This window comes from Schistocerca nitens, chromosome 5 (assembly GCF_023898315.1).
Source record: "Schistocerca nitens isolate TAMUIC-IGC-003100 chromosome 5, iqSchNite1.1, whole genome shotgun sequence".
Lineage (NCBI taxonomy): Eukaryota > Metazoa > Arthropoda > Insecta > Orthoptera > Acrididae > Schistocerca > Schistocerca nitens.
The window spans coordinates 441,741,681-441,756,509 of record NC_064618.1 but is presented as its reverse complement, the minus strand read 5'-3'; positions in this window follow the sequence as shown (position 1 = coordinate 441,756,509).

Below are 14,829 nucleotides of genomic sequence, written 5' to 3'. Positions count from 1 at the left end.
CACACACCCATGCCCGAGGGAGGACTCGAACCTCCGCCGGGACCAGCCGCACAGTCCATGACTGCAGCGCCTCAGACCGCTCGGCTAATCCCGCGCGGCTTTAAATAAATGAGTGGATCGTGGAAAATTATTCCTTCCTTTTTTGTTGAGTGGAAAAAAATATATTCTGAATTTTTTTACATTATTGATAAAGATCTGCAATCCATTATATGAAAAACTAAATACTGTAAATCTGGGTTAACTGGTGCTGACGAAACACAAAAAGATTAAAAAAATAATGGTTCAAATGGCTCTGAGTACTATGGGACTCAACTGCTGAGGTCATTAGTCCCCTAGAACTTAGAACTAGTTAAACCTAACTAACCTAAGGACATCACAAACATCCATGCCCGAGGCAGGATTCGAACCTGCGACCGTAGCGGTCTTGCGGTTCCAGACTGCAGCGCCTTTAACCGCACGGCCACTTCGGCAAAAAAAAAAGATTAAAACAAATTCGTATTAACATCTCAGACAAGTGACGCCAGTAAATATAATAAAATTTACCTTACAACACATGGCTATGAACTGCTCTGTACCGGCGACAGACAACTGCACTGTAGCAGCGACCGACCGCAACTGCTCTGTAACAGCGAGCTATTGCAACAACTGCCGAGAGTGCTCTGACCTGCGACTGTATTGCAGCGAAGATACTTTCTGTCGCAGGCAGCGTGTGAGCAATACATCGAAATTACATTTGCTCCAGGAGGGTGGTGAACCCCTTACAAGTTGTTATTGAGAAAAACAAACAATTGATGTGTCGCACAACACAATGGTCAGTGTATTGTCAGCAGCTGAGAATAATGCGCGAGACAGGAATGAGGAAGCTAGCCATGTGTGCCTTGTGAGCGGGAGTTCACGTCTTTCGAAAGACACTGTCATGAAAGTAGATCTGCCTTTGTCAGCAATAAATTTCAACAAATTAAATATATCTAACACCACAGTCTTTCAGGATACTCACACTTTCGTAATAATACAGACTATTTTTTCCATTTGTGTAGCTTGTTGTATAATTAATTTATTAATGCTGATAATGTGTATGTAACCATTCAAATGGTTTTTTTTTCATCACGGTGAGCCAATTAAAACATTGTTATTTGTGAGGGCTTCTCGACTGTTTCTAGCTTGCAGAGGAAATGTGATGTCCACATGTACGTAGTATAATGTCTCTTATTGCATCCATACGCAAGTAACGACAGTGAAACTTACGTACTTCATATCTTGCACGCTTTTTACCAGAAGCACAAAGGGGTCATATCTGGGGAAATTTCGCCTCTTTGACTTTTTGCAACAGATCGTAGAGATACGTCAGCATAACAGTCAGCAAGTAATAACCTTGTTTTACTTTCCCGCCTTGCTTCTACATCAGGTGAATTTATAATATTCCTTACTCCCTTATTCACTTCCCTCACGATGAATCGTCTCTCCCTGCTTACGATATGAAAACGTTGTGGAGGTAGAAGATGTAATCCCGCTGGCTAATGGCTCACCGGTTACTGAATTGTGCACTGTAGTTGACAAAAGAATAAAGAAAACAAAATAACTGTACAGATATATTGAACTAAAAACACTTATTTACTAACGAAACGGATGACATGGCGATCGAGTCACGAGCTCAACCGCACGCGCACTACCTCTACGTGAGCATAAGGCAGTAGCGATCAGTGAGACATTTATGTTTCAAGCGGACATTATACGTTAACATTGGCAAATGTAAGATGGAAAAGAGGGGCAATCGTATTTGGCCGTGCCATACGGTGTGTGAAGATGCTGGATTTGTTGGTGTTTAGGGGAGGACTGTTCAAAAATGTTCAAATGTGTGTGAAATCTTATGGGGCTTAACTGCTAAGGTCATCAGTCCCTAAGCTTACACACTACTTAACTGAAATTATCCTAAGGACAAACACACACATCCATGCCCGAGGGGGGACTCGAACCTCCGCCGGGACCAGCCGAAGGAGGACTGTTGATCGTGTCTTCTAGCAGTGGTGTAACACACGTGACCACCAAACGAGACGTCACTATGGTTCAAATGGCTCTGAGCACTATGGGACTTAACATCTGTGGTAATCAGTCCCCTAGAACTTAGAACTACTTAAACCTAACTAACCTAAGGACATCACACACATCCATGCCCAAGGCAGGATTCGAACCTGCGACGTCACTATTGTGGTCTGAAAAAGTCCCAGACAGAGGGACTGGAGACCGTTTCATTACTTGTGAATCAAAACCGGCTCGAAACCCGACAGGAATCGCTGCCAGTGAAGGAACATCCATCGACACTTGTTAGCGAGAGAACATTGCGCGGGAACTGCATCCAGTGAACATTTGGAGTCGGTCGCCTTGCAAGAGGCCGTTGCTCGCACAAACACAGAACAGATCAATCAGACAACAGCGTAGTTCATCGGCATGGAAGAATATGTGACTGGTTTTCTGAATACTCCCCCCCCCCACCCTCCCCCCCACCCCCGCTTCCCAACTACACTTCGATTGCCCTGCGATATTACCTGACTTGAACCCCACAGAAAATTTGTGGACCATGCTGGAGCAGTGGGTAGAACGCCGACGTCAGCTTCCCCACACTTTGGTGGAACTGCGCAATCAAATCCACAGCGAGTGAGTTAATCTGGATGCGACGTAGCTGCACAACCTTGTGGACTCACATCCTAAACGTATCCAGGAAGTTTTCAGCTCCAGGGGTGAAATTACAAGATATTAAATGATGCTAGTCATAACTGATCTAAGGGTGACAAATTTTTTGTCCGGAGAGCTAATTTCTACGTGTGCCAGGACTAGGATTACAATTAAACAGGGAGAAATGATCATCGAAATAAAATAAGGAGAATCAGAAGGATTTAACTGTTCGTTTTCTCCACATGCTTTTAGAGAGTGGAACAGTAGAGAAGGCGCGAACTGCAGAGGAGACATGTAGATGTAGATGTAGATCACTAAATATATCTGTTGGCAAATAAAGAAATTAATTACGTAACTTTATTTGTTAGTGGCGATAACAAGCTGTGTACCGCTCGCATGTTTGTCGTCGTCTTTCCGAAACCGAAATTAACAGCTATGTGACTGCCGCAGGCGCTGATGTCTCTGTGTTGCAATCTCACAGCAGCTGTGACGCTAATTACCCAAACATAGAAGCCAATAGCCGTGTCGATGTCCGCCTTGTGTAACATAACATTCTCGAATTACACTGCCTATCGTGCCCGCAGTTTTTGGGAAGAAGGAAGGTTGCGCTGTGTGTGCCACACACCCTGCAACGTAACTGCTGCAGGCTCGAATTAGCCGGCGAGGGCGCCACTGGGTAGACGGGAAGCTCTCCCGTGACAGTCAGGTGGGCGGCAGGATATTGCCGCTGACAGCCCGATATGAGGCCCGCTCTGCTGACGCGCCGCTTCCGGCGCGCCCCTATGTCCCCACACCAGCCTCATCTGACTCCTCACCGACTGCTAAACGAGGAGCCCATCCGCGGTAATCAGAAGTACATTGTGGTACCTATTCTTTCGAGTGTCGGATGCGACGGTGTATTTCATCTGTAGTTCGGAGTTTAGACTAAGCAATTCATCTCAAATGTTTACAAAACAGTTTAAGATATAGCAGTTGAAGACCACAGAGAAGAAAGGGGATACGGCCATGTGAATAAATTTTACAGGGCACGAATTTAGAGAAATGAAATAGAATGACTCATGCACCAATATTCTGTCCTTGAAACATTGGTTTTTTTCTGTGGGACACATTTCAGTTGTTAAACAATCAATTTATAATAAAAAGCATTTAGTAAAATAACGTGTAATGTAACGACCTGTTCATGGGGAAACAGAGTTAATAACAAATTACATGTAAAAAACTACGTCTGTGGTGCTTTATTTCCCAATACCTATTTTACACTTACAACTTTTGTCTTGTAAATTCACCTCATCATTTTTTCTTGGTCTCTTCTGGCAACTACACAAATTGAAACTAAGACATTCAGATAGGCAGTTTTCCTTCCAAACAGCTGTCACTGATTTTCACGAGCAGCTCGTGTAGAGTAACGCGCAGCGCTCCAACTTTTGAGACAGAACGATAGAACGATAAGGCAGGGCCGATCGCGAACTGACGCTTGTGGCTGATGCACCAGCCAGCCAGGCTGCGTGTGGTTTTTAGGCGGTTTCGCACCCTCGTTTGGACAAAAGTTGGGCTGGATTTCCAATCCCACCTCAGAAAATAGGATACACGTTTAGTTAAAATATGACGACACACAAAACAAAGTTTACACAATCCACACAGACAGGTGGTGCTCGCGACTTCCCTCCGTCACGTGACTGACGACCACCGCGACAGCAAGGGTATCTGGCAGCTTAGTTAAAAATAAATAAATTTCCCAAATTTTAAAAAAGAGGGTTAACGAAGAAAAGATTTTCATGAGGCTTGTATGTTGCCAGAACACATCAAATTGCAACTTACTTTGTTCGTCTGATTGCACCAAAGCCTCCTCTGTGCATCTTTTCACCTTTCACGTGACTCACGTCTGTACCATTTGTAGATGCATGTGTATCAACATTTGCCGGCCGCGGTGGCAGCGGTTCTAGGCGCTTCAGTCCGGAACTGCGCTGCTACTACGGTCGCAGGTTCGAATACTGCCTCGGGCATGGATGTGTGTGATGTCCTTAGGTTAGTTAGATTTAAGTAGTTCTAAGTCTAGGGGACTGATGACCTCAGATGTTAAGTTCCATAGTTCTTAGAGCCATTTGAAACATTTGTATCAATATTTTCGATGCTCAGAGATAAGTAGTGCTCCTCCGCCATCTTCCGGGAACAAAATTTACGGTTGTATGATCATATCAGTCCTTCATACTCCCAGCTAGGTTGGATACGCCCACATAAGGCACGCGATCTCCACACGATGTGCTTACTTCATCGATTTCTTAGCCACTGGTGCCCCCAATACTTATCTTCTCACATTAAACACCTATCATCATTCCACAACCGCAATACGAGATCGGATACGTCTAGCATCTTGGCTGTACCTTTACATAACACAAAATCTTTCTCCGTGTCATTCTCCATCTCAGCCACACGACTATGGAACGCGCTCCCCTATGATCTGCGTCTTATTCAGAACCACTCAACATTCAAGAGGGAACTCAAGACTTACATATTAGGGACGGTATAGCCACCATTGTTGTGCCCCTCTCATCTCTTTCTTTCTCCTCTCCATCATAGCTTCGAATTTTACCACTCTATTTCTCTTCCTCTATCCTATCTATCTCTTCTATATCTCTTTCACCCCATTCTATCGTCTTATGTCTCTGCTTGATGAGAATAACTCACAAGCTGCAAGAATATATAACGAGAAAATTCCCAACTAGCAATAGGACTGACATTCATAAAAGAAAAATATGTTTACTTTCATATACATAGTCATTACTATTATTATTATTATTATTCTTGATTGTTATAATTATTTTTTTGATTGTTATAATTATCATTGTACTACTTTTATAATCTCTATTTTTTTTTCTTCAACATTAATACTGTATAACATGTTATATGTCCTTAATGTTCTGTAGAAACTGAAATTTGTTGAATCTGAGTATGCCTGGTTAGGTGTAAGAGAGGGCCTGAAGGCCCTAACCTTGCCAGGTAAAATAAATGCATAAATAAATAAATAAATAAATAAAATTAAATGGATCTCTTTCGTTGCTTACCAAAACTAATTAATAACAACGCTGCGCTAAGAAATACATTGTCGCTGAACAATAACAAGTATAACGAAATTGATTATATGTTCTAAAGTTAGGACAGAAGTGGGGAATAAAACAGCTATCTTAAATGCTGCTCATCGCAAAATGAAAAAATATCCACCGTTAGCATGACACAGTGCGAAATTTCTCCAAAGGGCCGCTGGACTTCCCTCCTTTCTCCTCTGTACATGTACACTGAGGTGACAAAAGCCGGCCTAGGGCAGCAATTCGACGCGTCATGGACTGAAATAGTCGCTAGAAGCCTCTTGCAGAAATACTGAACCCAGCTGCCTCCACAGTCGTCCACAGCTGCGGAAGTGTTGCCGGTGCAATCCAGTATTTTGTGCACGAACTTATGTCCCATAAATGTCCGATGCGATTCACGTAGGGCTATTTGGGTGGCTCAAACATTCGCTCGAACAGCCAGAATGTTCTACAAAACAATCACGTACAATTGTGGCCCGGCGACATGGCGCATTCTCATTCACAATATTTCCATCGTCATTTCAGAGAATGAAGTCCATTGGCTTGCAAATGGTCTCCACTCAGCCGAACATAACCATTTCTTGTCAATGATCGGTCCACTTGGATCAGAGAATCCAGTCCATTCCATGTAAACACAGCCCACCCCGTTATGGAGCCACCATAAGCTTGCACAATGCCTTGTTGAGAACTTGGGTTATTGGCTTTGTGCGGTATGCGCCACACTCGAACCCTATCATCAGCTCTTACCAACCGAAATCGAGACTCCTCTGACCAGGGCACTATTTTTCAGTCGTCTAGGGTCCAACCGATATGTTCACGAGCTCAGGAGAGGCGCTTCCATCCGTCGTCTGCTGCCATAGTCCATTAACGCTAAATTTCACCACACTGTCCTCACGATACGTTTGTCGTACGTCCTACATGGATTTCTCTTGTTATTTCACTCAGTGTTGCTTGTTTGTTAGCACTGGTAACTGTACGCAAATGTCACTGTTCCTGATCGTAATGTGAAAGCCGCCGGCCTCTGTGTTGCCCGTGATGAGGTAAAACTTGATATTTGGTATTCTCGGTTAACGATTTCCGAAACCGAATGTCCCATGCGTCTAGCTCCAACAAGTATTCCGCGATCAAAGGTGTTAATTCCCGCCCTGTGGCCATAACCAAGTAGTAAACCTTTTCAAGTGAATCACTTGGGTACAAATGACAGCTCCGCTAATGCACTGCCCTTTTACACCTTGAGTACACCATACTGCCGCCATCCGTATAGTGCATATCGCTATATCATGACTTTTGTCACCTCAGTATATATTAAACATTCCATATTTCTGTGTCAAAACTCTTTCTTCCCTAAAGGACTTTTGTGCAGCAATATACAGAACTTAAGCTATAAAAATGGAGCTTAAAATAACTCTGACGAAAAGGATACGTACCTCTTTTTCCTCTGTGGTATTTTATTATATTTCCATCCCGATAAATTGTGAGACGCATCAACAGAGAAAACAGCACCTCACGTTTTTGTGAAAGCTACTGATCCCAAAGAAAGCAGGTGTTGACAGATGTGAAAATTACAGAACTATCAGTTTAATCAGTCACGGCTGCAAAATACTAACGCGAATTCTTTACAGACGAATCAAAAAACTGGTAGAAGCCGACCTCGGGGAAGATCAGTTTGGATTCCGTAGAAATATTGTAACACGTGAGGCAATACTGACCCTGCGACTTATCTAGATTAAGAAAAGGCAAACCTACGTTTCTAGACTTAGAGAAAGCTTTTGACAATATTGACTGGAATACTCTCTTTCAAATTCTGAAGGTGGCGGGGGTAAAATACAGGGAACGAAAGGCTATTTACAATTTGTACAGAAACCAGATGGCAGTTATAAGAGTCGAGGGATATGAAAGGGAAGCAGCGGTTGGGAAGGGAGTGAGACAGGGTTGTTGCCTCTCCCCGATGTTATTCAATCTCTATATTGAGCAAGCAGTAAAGGAAACAAAAGAAAAATTCGGAGTAGGTATTAAAATCCATAGAGAAGAAATAAAAACTATGAGGTTCGCCGATGTCATAGTAATTCTGTCAGAGACAGCAAAGGACTTGGAAGAGCAGTTGAACGGAATGGATAGTGTCCTGAAAGGAGGGTATACGATAAACATCAACAAAAGCAAAACGAGGATAATGGAATGTAGTCGAATTAAGTCGAGTGATACTGAGGGAATTAGATTAGGAAATGAGACACTTAAAGTAGTAAAGGAGTTTTGTTATTTGGGGAGAAAAATAACTGATGATTGTCAAAGTAGAGAGGATATAACATGTAGACTGGCAATGGCAAGGAAAGCGTTTCTGAAGAAGAGAAATTTGTTAACATCGAGTATAGGTTTAAGTGTCAGGAAGTCGTTTCTGAAATTATATGTATGGAGAGTAGCCATGTATGGAAGTGAAACGTGGACGATAAAGTTTGGAAAAGAAGAGAATAGAAGCTTTCGAAATGTGGTGCTACAGAAGAATGCTGAAGATTAGATGGGTAGATCACATAACTAATGTGGAGGTATTGAATAGAATTGGGGAGAAGAGGAGTTTGTGGCACAACATGACTAGAAGAAGCGATCGGTTAGTAGGATATGTTCTGAGGCATCAAGGGATCACCAATTTAGTATTGGAGGCCAGCGTCGAGGGTAAAAATCGTAGAGGGAGACCAAGAGATGAATATATTAAGCAGATTCAGAAGGATGTAGGCTGCAGTACGCACTGGGAGATGAAGCAGCTTGCACAGAATAGAGTAGCATGGAGAGCTGTATCAAAGCAGTCTCGGGACTGAAGACCACAACAACAACAACTGATGTTTGCAGAATTGCTGTAACTTTAAACTTTGAAGAAAAAATCACGTCATCTTATCTCCTATTAACCTATTATACGAACAAGAAATAATACAGAGGGTAGAAACTTCTAGGTTCCTAGGTATGCATGCTGATTAGAACTTAAACTAGAAACACCCTGTAGTAGCGCTGCTAAGGTGTTCCGGTTTCAAAGTAGTGCAAAGATTAGCAACTTAGTTTAAATGCTCAAAAATGTAAAATTTTGTATTCACAGTACGAAAAAACGTAGGATCCTATGACTTTAATGTTAGTAAGTCACAGATGTGATCGTTCAACTCACACAAATACCTAGAAAGGACAGGAAATGGAGTGATGATGTAGTCTTAGTCTTAGGTAAAACAGGTGCCAGACTGTCGCTTATTGGCAGAATACAGAGAAACGCAATCAGTCTACAAAAGAGGTTGCTTGCAAATCAATCGTGCGGCACACCCTAGAATAAAGCTATAGTGTGTAGTATCCGAAAAACTCATGGAAATCTGGAAGGTGAAACCAGAAGGAAGGAAAGGAGGTAGAGCAAAGATATTAAGAAGAAGTGCTTGGACGAGACCAATAGTTAATTAAGTGGTGGTATAATTAAAAATAAAAGTAAATGCAACATGAATTTGAGCATGACTAAAATGTAAACTTGATCTTTTCCCTTGTGCAGTTAGGAATATATGTATATATAAGTATGCCATTTTAAGTGATTTTGTACGTAAAATTTATGTTGTTTTATTACTGAATACTGTATTATGGCCTTTGTATTTCTCATTAACGCATTGTGCGTGATAAGCTTGTATTATTGTTTAATTGTTAGCAGAATCAGAGTTGCAGGACAGCAACAAAGATGAATGTAAAAATGGCTCTGAGCACTATGCGACTTAACTTCTGAGGTCATCAGTGGCCTAGAACTTAGAACTAATTAAACCTAACTAACCTAAGGACATCACACACAGCCGGCCGGTGTGGCCGTGCGGTTCTAGGCGCTGCAGTCTGGAACCGCGTGACCGCTACGGTCGCAGGTTCGAATCCTGCCTCGGGCATGGATGTGTGTGATATCCTTAGGTTAGTTAGGTTTAATTAGTTCTAAGTTCTAGGCGACTGATGACCTCAGAAGTTAAGTCGCATAGTGCTCAGAGCCATTTGAACCATTTGAACATCACACACATCCATGCGCGAGGCAGGATTCGAACCTGCGACTGGAGCGGTCGCTCGGCTACAGACTATAGCATCTAGAACCGCACGGCCACTCCGGCCGGCGATGAATGTAAAAATGTATTTTACCATTCTTTGTTGCGGAGAGAACTGTTGACAGGAATTTACTAGTTTTGTAATAAAATGATAGTCTGTAGAATTCTGACAAGAATCTTTAACATTTTGTGATTATTTTTGTTTGATTACCAACTTGCAGTGTTTCTAAAGCTAAAAAAAGGATTCAAGGCACCCAAAACAGTTGAACCACAGCATTGTAGTTTGTATCAGAACCAATACAGAAGTAAGCTTCTTAGTATTTTGTAATACTGAGGTACTTACGATGTACTTTGAAACTGTCAGGCAATAATGAACCATGTATAGTGGGTTAAATGTCATTGTCTTATATATGTGAATATACCTTTGATCTTTCCATTTCTCATACAGTAGTAAAGTGGATGTTGGGTAATAACTGTCTCTGTTCCATACAATGTATTTACGTAACGAAGCTGACATCACCTCTGCAAGGACTGTTGTATTTATTTCATTCTGTTTGCTTGACACTATTCATTATTCATTTGTGGAAGGTGATGAAACAGACGTCTTGAGAATTATAAGTTGTGCAGGTTCAGGTGTTCAAGCAACTTGTTTGTAGTGTTACCATATACGAAAGATTACAATGCAGAATTTACATTGCTTGCCACAGTCACCATCTTGCTCAGGTTTTTCATCAATCCAGTTTTTTATTAAAAAGGTAACCTAAAGCAGTTCAAAACCGAAGACAAAAGCAGGTGATCTGAACCCTCAGTATAAATAAAAAAAAATGTTTACAAACGTGTAATAATGTAGAATTACGTGACAGAAACCAAGAAATAGCGTCTGATTTATTTCATAAACTGTCTGTGTCCTAAGCTGATGGGCTCTGATGTTTATTACCTTATCTTGTATCTGGTTTCAAACAAATTAATATTTTATTACTCATCTGGACCTACACTTTGTCATAGTTTACTTTCCCATATGGTGAAAAGACCATCTTAGAACAAAATCCAATGCTGGGTCTACAAAACTCTCCATCATATCACAGCTCACAGATGTCGTGTGTGTTAATAATCCTGTGTGGAGATGGAACGAATATCAAAATGAGAGTAGCACACACATACTTTGAGTGGTCTGAGTATCTCCTCAACTATATGGGAACAGATAAATTGTATATTTCGTTTCTTGACAAACATACCATTGTCATTTAATTTCTCACAAAGAATAGTTTCAATGAACATTTGATTGTTATGTATGACATATGTTAAGTACGAACTCCTAGGAATTCTTTACTGTATCCTCCAAGGATGCAAAGCCCGAATAGATAACAGGAGACCTATGTGCTGCTTGTAATAATAGTTCAGAAGCTATTTGGAAATTTGCAGACAACTGTTGACAGAACAGAGAGAAAATCCTAGTCATTGATTTATATATACAAGAAGAAAGTTATAAGGAAGTCGTCCATAGGTTAATAAACGACACATGTAATGAGTATCTTTATACTGACGCCATTTTTATAGAGTTACAATGATATAACTCTCATTACAAATTATAATTTTGTAGTAAAAACATTACAGGTAGAAGAATGACTACATTTGCAAGATGAGGTTCTGGGGATGATGAAAGCAAATACGTCATCAGTTTTATTTGATAACAATAGAAGTAACTGTGAAAATGAATTTCACATAAGGTTCATAATTAGATTTAAGTAAATCTGCGTGTTGAGTTATTATCAATGAGTTATTTCTTCAGTGTGAAGTGCACTTAAGGCAAAAAACTGATACAGAAATATTTTGTTATGTGTGACAAAGCGTACGGGTCACAAAGTTTCTTCTGACGAATTTTATGTTTTGAAATGAGTATTTGTGAAATTGTCTTTATGATTTTATTTGAGGATGAAATTTATTTTATATGACGATTCAGGTGAAATCTCGACATATCGGATGTCAAGGGAAGGCATAATTCATTCCATATATGGAGGGTTCTGCATAACGACGTTTCCGGAAAAATAGTAGTTTAAAATCCACGATTCTTTTGTTACTGTTCTGTGATATTTTCTCGTTTCAGTGTGTGATATAGGACTATGTTAGTTTTGGTAATATAAAAAAGTAATTAAGATAAATTGTTACGTATATTGTTTTATTTCCTCTGGAATAGACAACAATTTACAAGTTTAAAATAGTTTCATTGTAAAAAAAAATTCTGTAAAAGAATATGCATATGCACATAAAAATTTCCAGAAATCATTGGTTGTAAAAGTAATAAGTAATTTTGGCGTACTTTAAACTTCTGATCATCTCTGAGTTAGTTCCGTTGTCCATGATACAATGGCTGAAAACACATTATCCTTTACCTCCTCACACTTCTCCACATACACTCTGATCTTGTGGAGAGCCACTTTGGCCTGCCTGGCCTTTACCCTCCGTGCTTCTTCGTCCACGCCCTCCCTCTCTTCCTCTTCCTGTTCGTCATTGTTGCCACTTTCTTTTCTTCACGGAGTCAACAATCAGTTTCTGTTAGTGATCCTGCTACTGCGACATCGTTGTTCACATCCACGAAATGTTCAAAACGAAAGTGAGCGGTGTTAAAGTGCGTCATAACTTTCGTCCATCCGGACTCGAGGGTACTGACAGTGGATGTATCCTGCAATTACTGTGTAAAATAAAAACTTTAATCAAATTTTCAAAAACCAGTGTCAGAATCAAACTAAATTTTTATTTGCTTATGTATTAACCAACAAACTGCTCATTTTCTTTTGTCGATGAAAATCGAAGTGTTCAGAAACAATTAACGATCGTTTGCTCTTATCTTTCGCCACGCTTTATCCAACATTCTCGTAGCATCTAAAACGTTGATAGTTGTAAGGTTGATATCGTCAATATTGCTTTCGGACCATTTCATACATGTAGTTTTATTTGGCGTTCTTGGTTATTTTATGATCTAATGGCTGCAATTTCGACGTAGTGTTAGATGGCAAAAACTACAGTCTCACGAATTTTAGCGGAGGGGTTGTTTACACTGCAATCGTTCACAAACAACACAATTTTTCGATTTTCAAGAGTCACTTTCCTATCAAAACCCCTTAACCAGATGTAAAACATTTCTGAAGTCAACCATGCTTTCTGGTTAGCAGTGTACTCCACAGGGAACGACTTCATCATCATCATCATCATCATCAGCCAATACGATCATTAAATTATGTGACCTCTTCGAATCGTGGATTCAGGTAGGCTTTCAGCAGTCCTCTCCAAGTGGAACGGTGTTGGGCAGTTCTCTGCCAGTTACTACCAGCGATCTTCTTGATATCTTTGTCCCATCTGTATGGTCGTCTTCCTCTGGGCCTCCGATGCTCTCTCGGACTCCACTCCAGTACTAGCTTCATCCATCTGCTGTCTTTTCTTCTCGCAACGTGGCCAGCCCAATGCCATTTCAAGGAGCCTACTGTCTCTAAAATGCCCTTAACCTTAATCACAGATCAGATTTCATCTGCCCTTTTCCTATCCTTTCCTGTATACCCCAGCACTGATCTTTCCATGGCCCTCTGTGCTGTCCTAAGTTTCACTTTTGTAAATGAGTTCAGTGTCCATGTCTCGCAACCATACGTCAGCACAATGCATTGATCAAATACTGTTCTCTTCAGATTTACTGGCATTCTTGACCTGAATACTATTGAATTCCTCCCAAATGCTTGCCAGCCAAGCTTGAAGCGCCGATAGATTTCTGGCCTTACTTCTCCCTTCATATTTATAATCTGGCCAAGGAAGATATATTCACTGACCTCTTCTAATGGACAGTCCTTGACTTTCACATCTCCAGCTGGGACCCATTTGTTGGACATTTTTTTTGGAAAGGTTAATGTTCAAGCCAACCAACTTTCACCCATCGAGAAAGGGAACGACTTACACCTGGAAAAACATCGTGGTTTCTTAGGTTTTCCGATTATAAGTGGTTAGAGTCTTTGTGTGCGGGTCATGTTTGCTGCTAACACAACGGTAACACAATCTTTGCGTAGCTTGCCCCCGTGACAATTTTTCTGCTTGGAAAGACAAAGTTTGGTTCAAATGGTTCAAATGGCTCTGAGCACTATGGGACTCAACTGCTGAGGTCATTAGTCCCCTAGAACTTAGAACTAGTTAAACCTAACTAACCTAAGGACATCACAAACATCCATGCCCGAAGCAGGATTCGAACCTGCGACCGTAGCGGTCTTGCGATTCCAGACTGCAGCGCCGTTAACCGCACGGCCACTTCGGCCGGCTAAAAAGTGTTTCAAGCCTCACAAAAGTATCTCTATTGTTGTCATGTTAAGATAACTTTTTTCTACCTTCCCATATTATGGCCATACTATTAAAGAATTGTGAGTCCTAAAATAATTAACTGAAGCTTCAGAATCGCAACTATCACCTAAAATATCATGGTTTGTTAAACTGATAGTATACGCTTTCGTAAAAGAAAATGGGAACTGAACCTTTGAATTGCACCTAAAATTGACATCCCAAAGCTGATCGGATGCTTAGGTTGATAATTTTGGCACCTCAAATATTTTTTATTTAAGTTTAGCTGCAAACATTTATAATAGATGTAAATCTACTTAAGTACATTTAGATAGTCCTTTAAAAATTAAAATTTCTTACTAAATTGTTGATTATCTTTAAACAGGTCAGTAAAAGAAAGGAGCTTACTACTGAAAATTAATTGTTACTAAAGAACATCAGAAACAAATGTATTAGACCTACTTTTCTTATACATTCGAGACTTTTTGAAAATATATTTGATCATTTCCTCTGTCACTGACAGTGTAATTTCAGTTGCTTTGCAACACCAGGGATATCTACTTCTAAATTATGTTTCCACCTGTTCTCATTTCGAATTCTGGAATATTTACTTCGTCTTCTTTGGTGGGGGAATCTCGGAAAATGCATTTACTAACTCCACTTTAGTGGCGCTGTCATCAGTAACATTACCGTCGCTGTCGCGCAGTAAAGGTACTTACTGAGCCTTT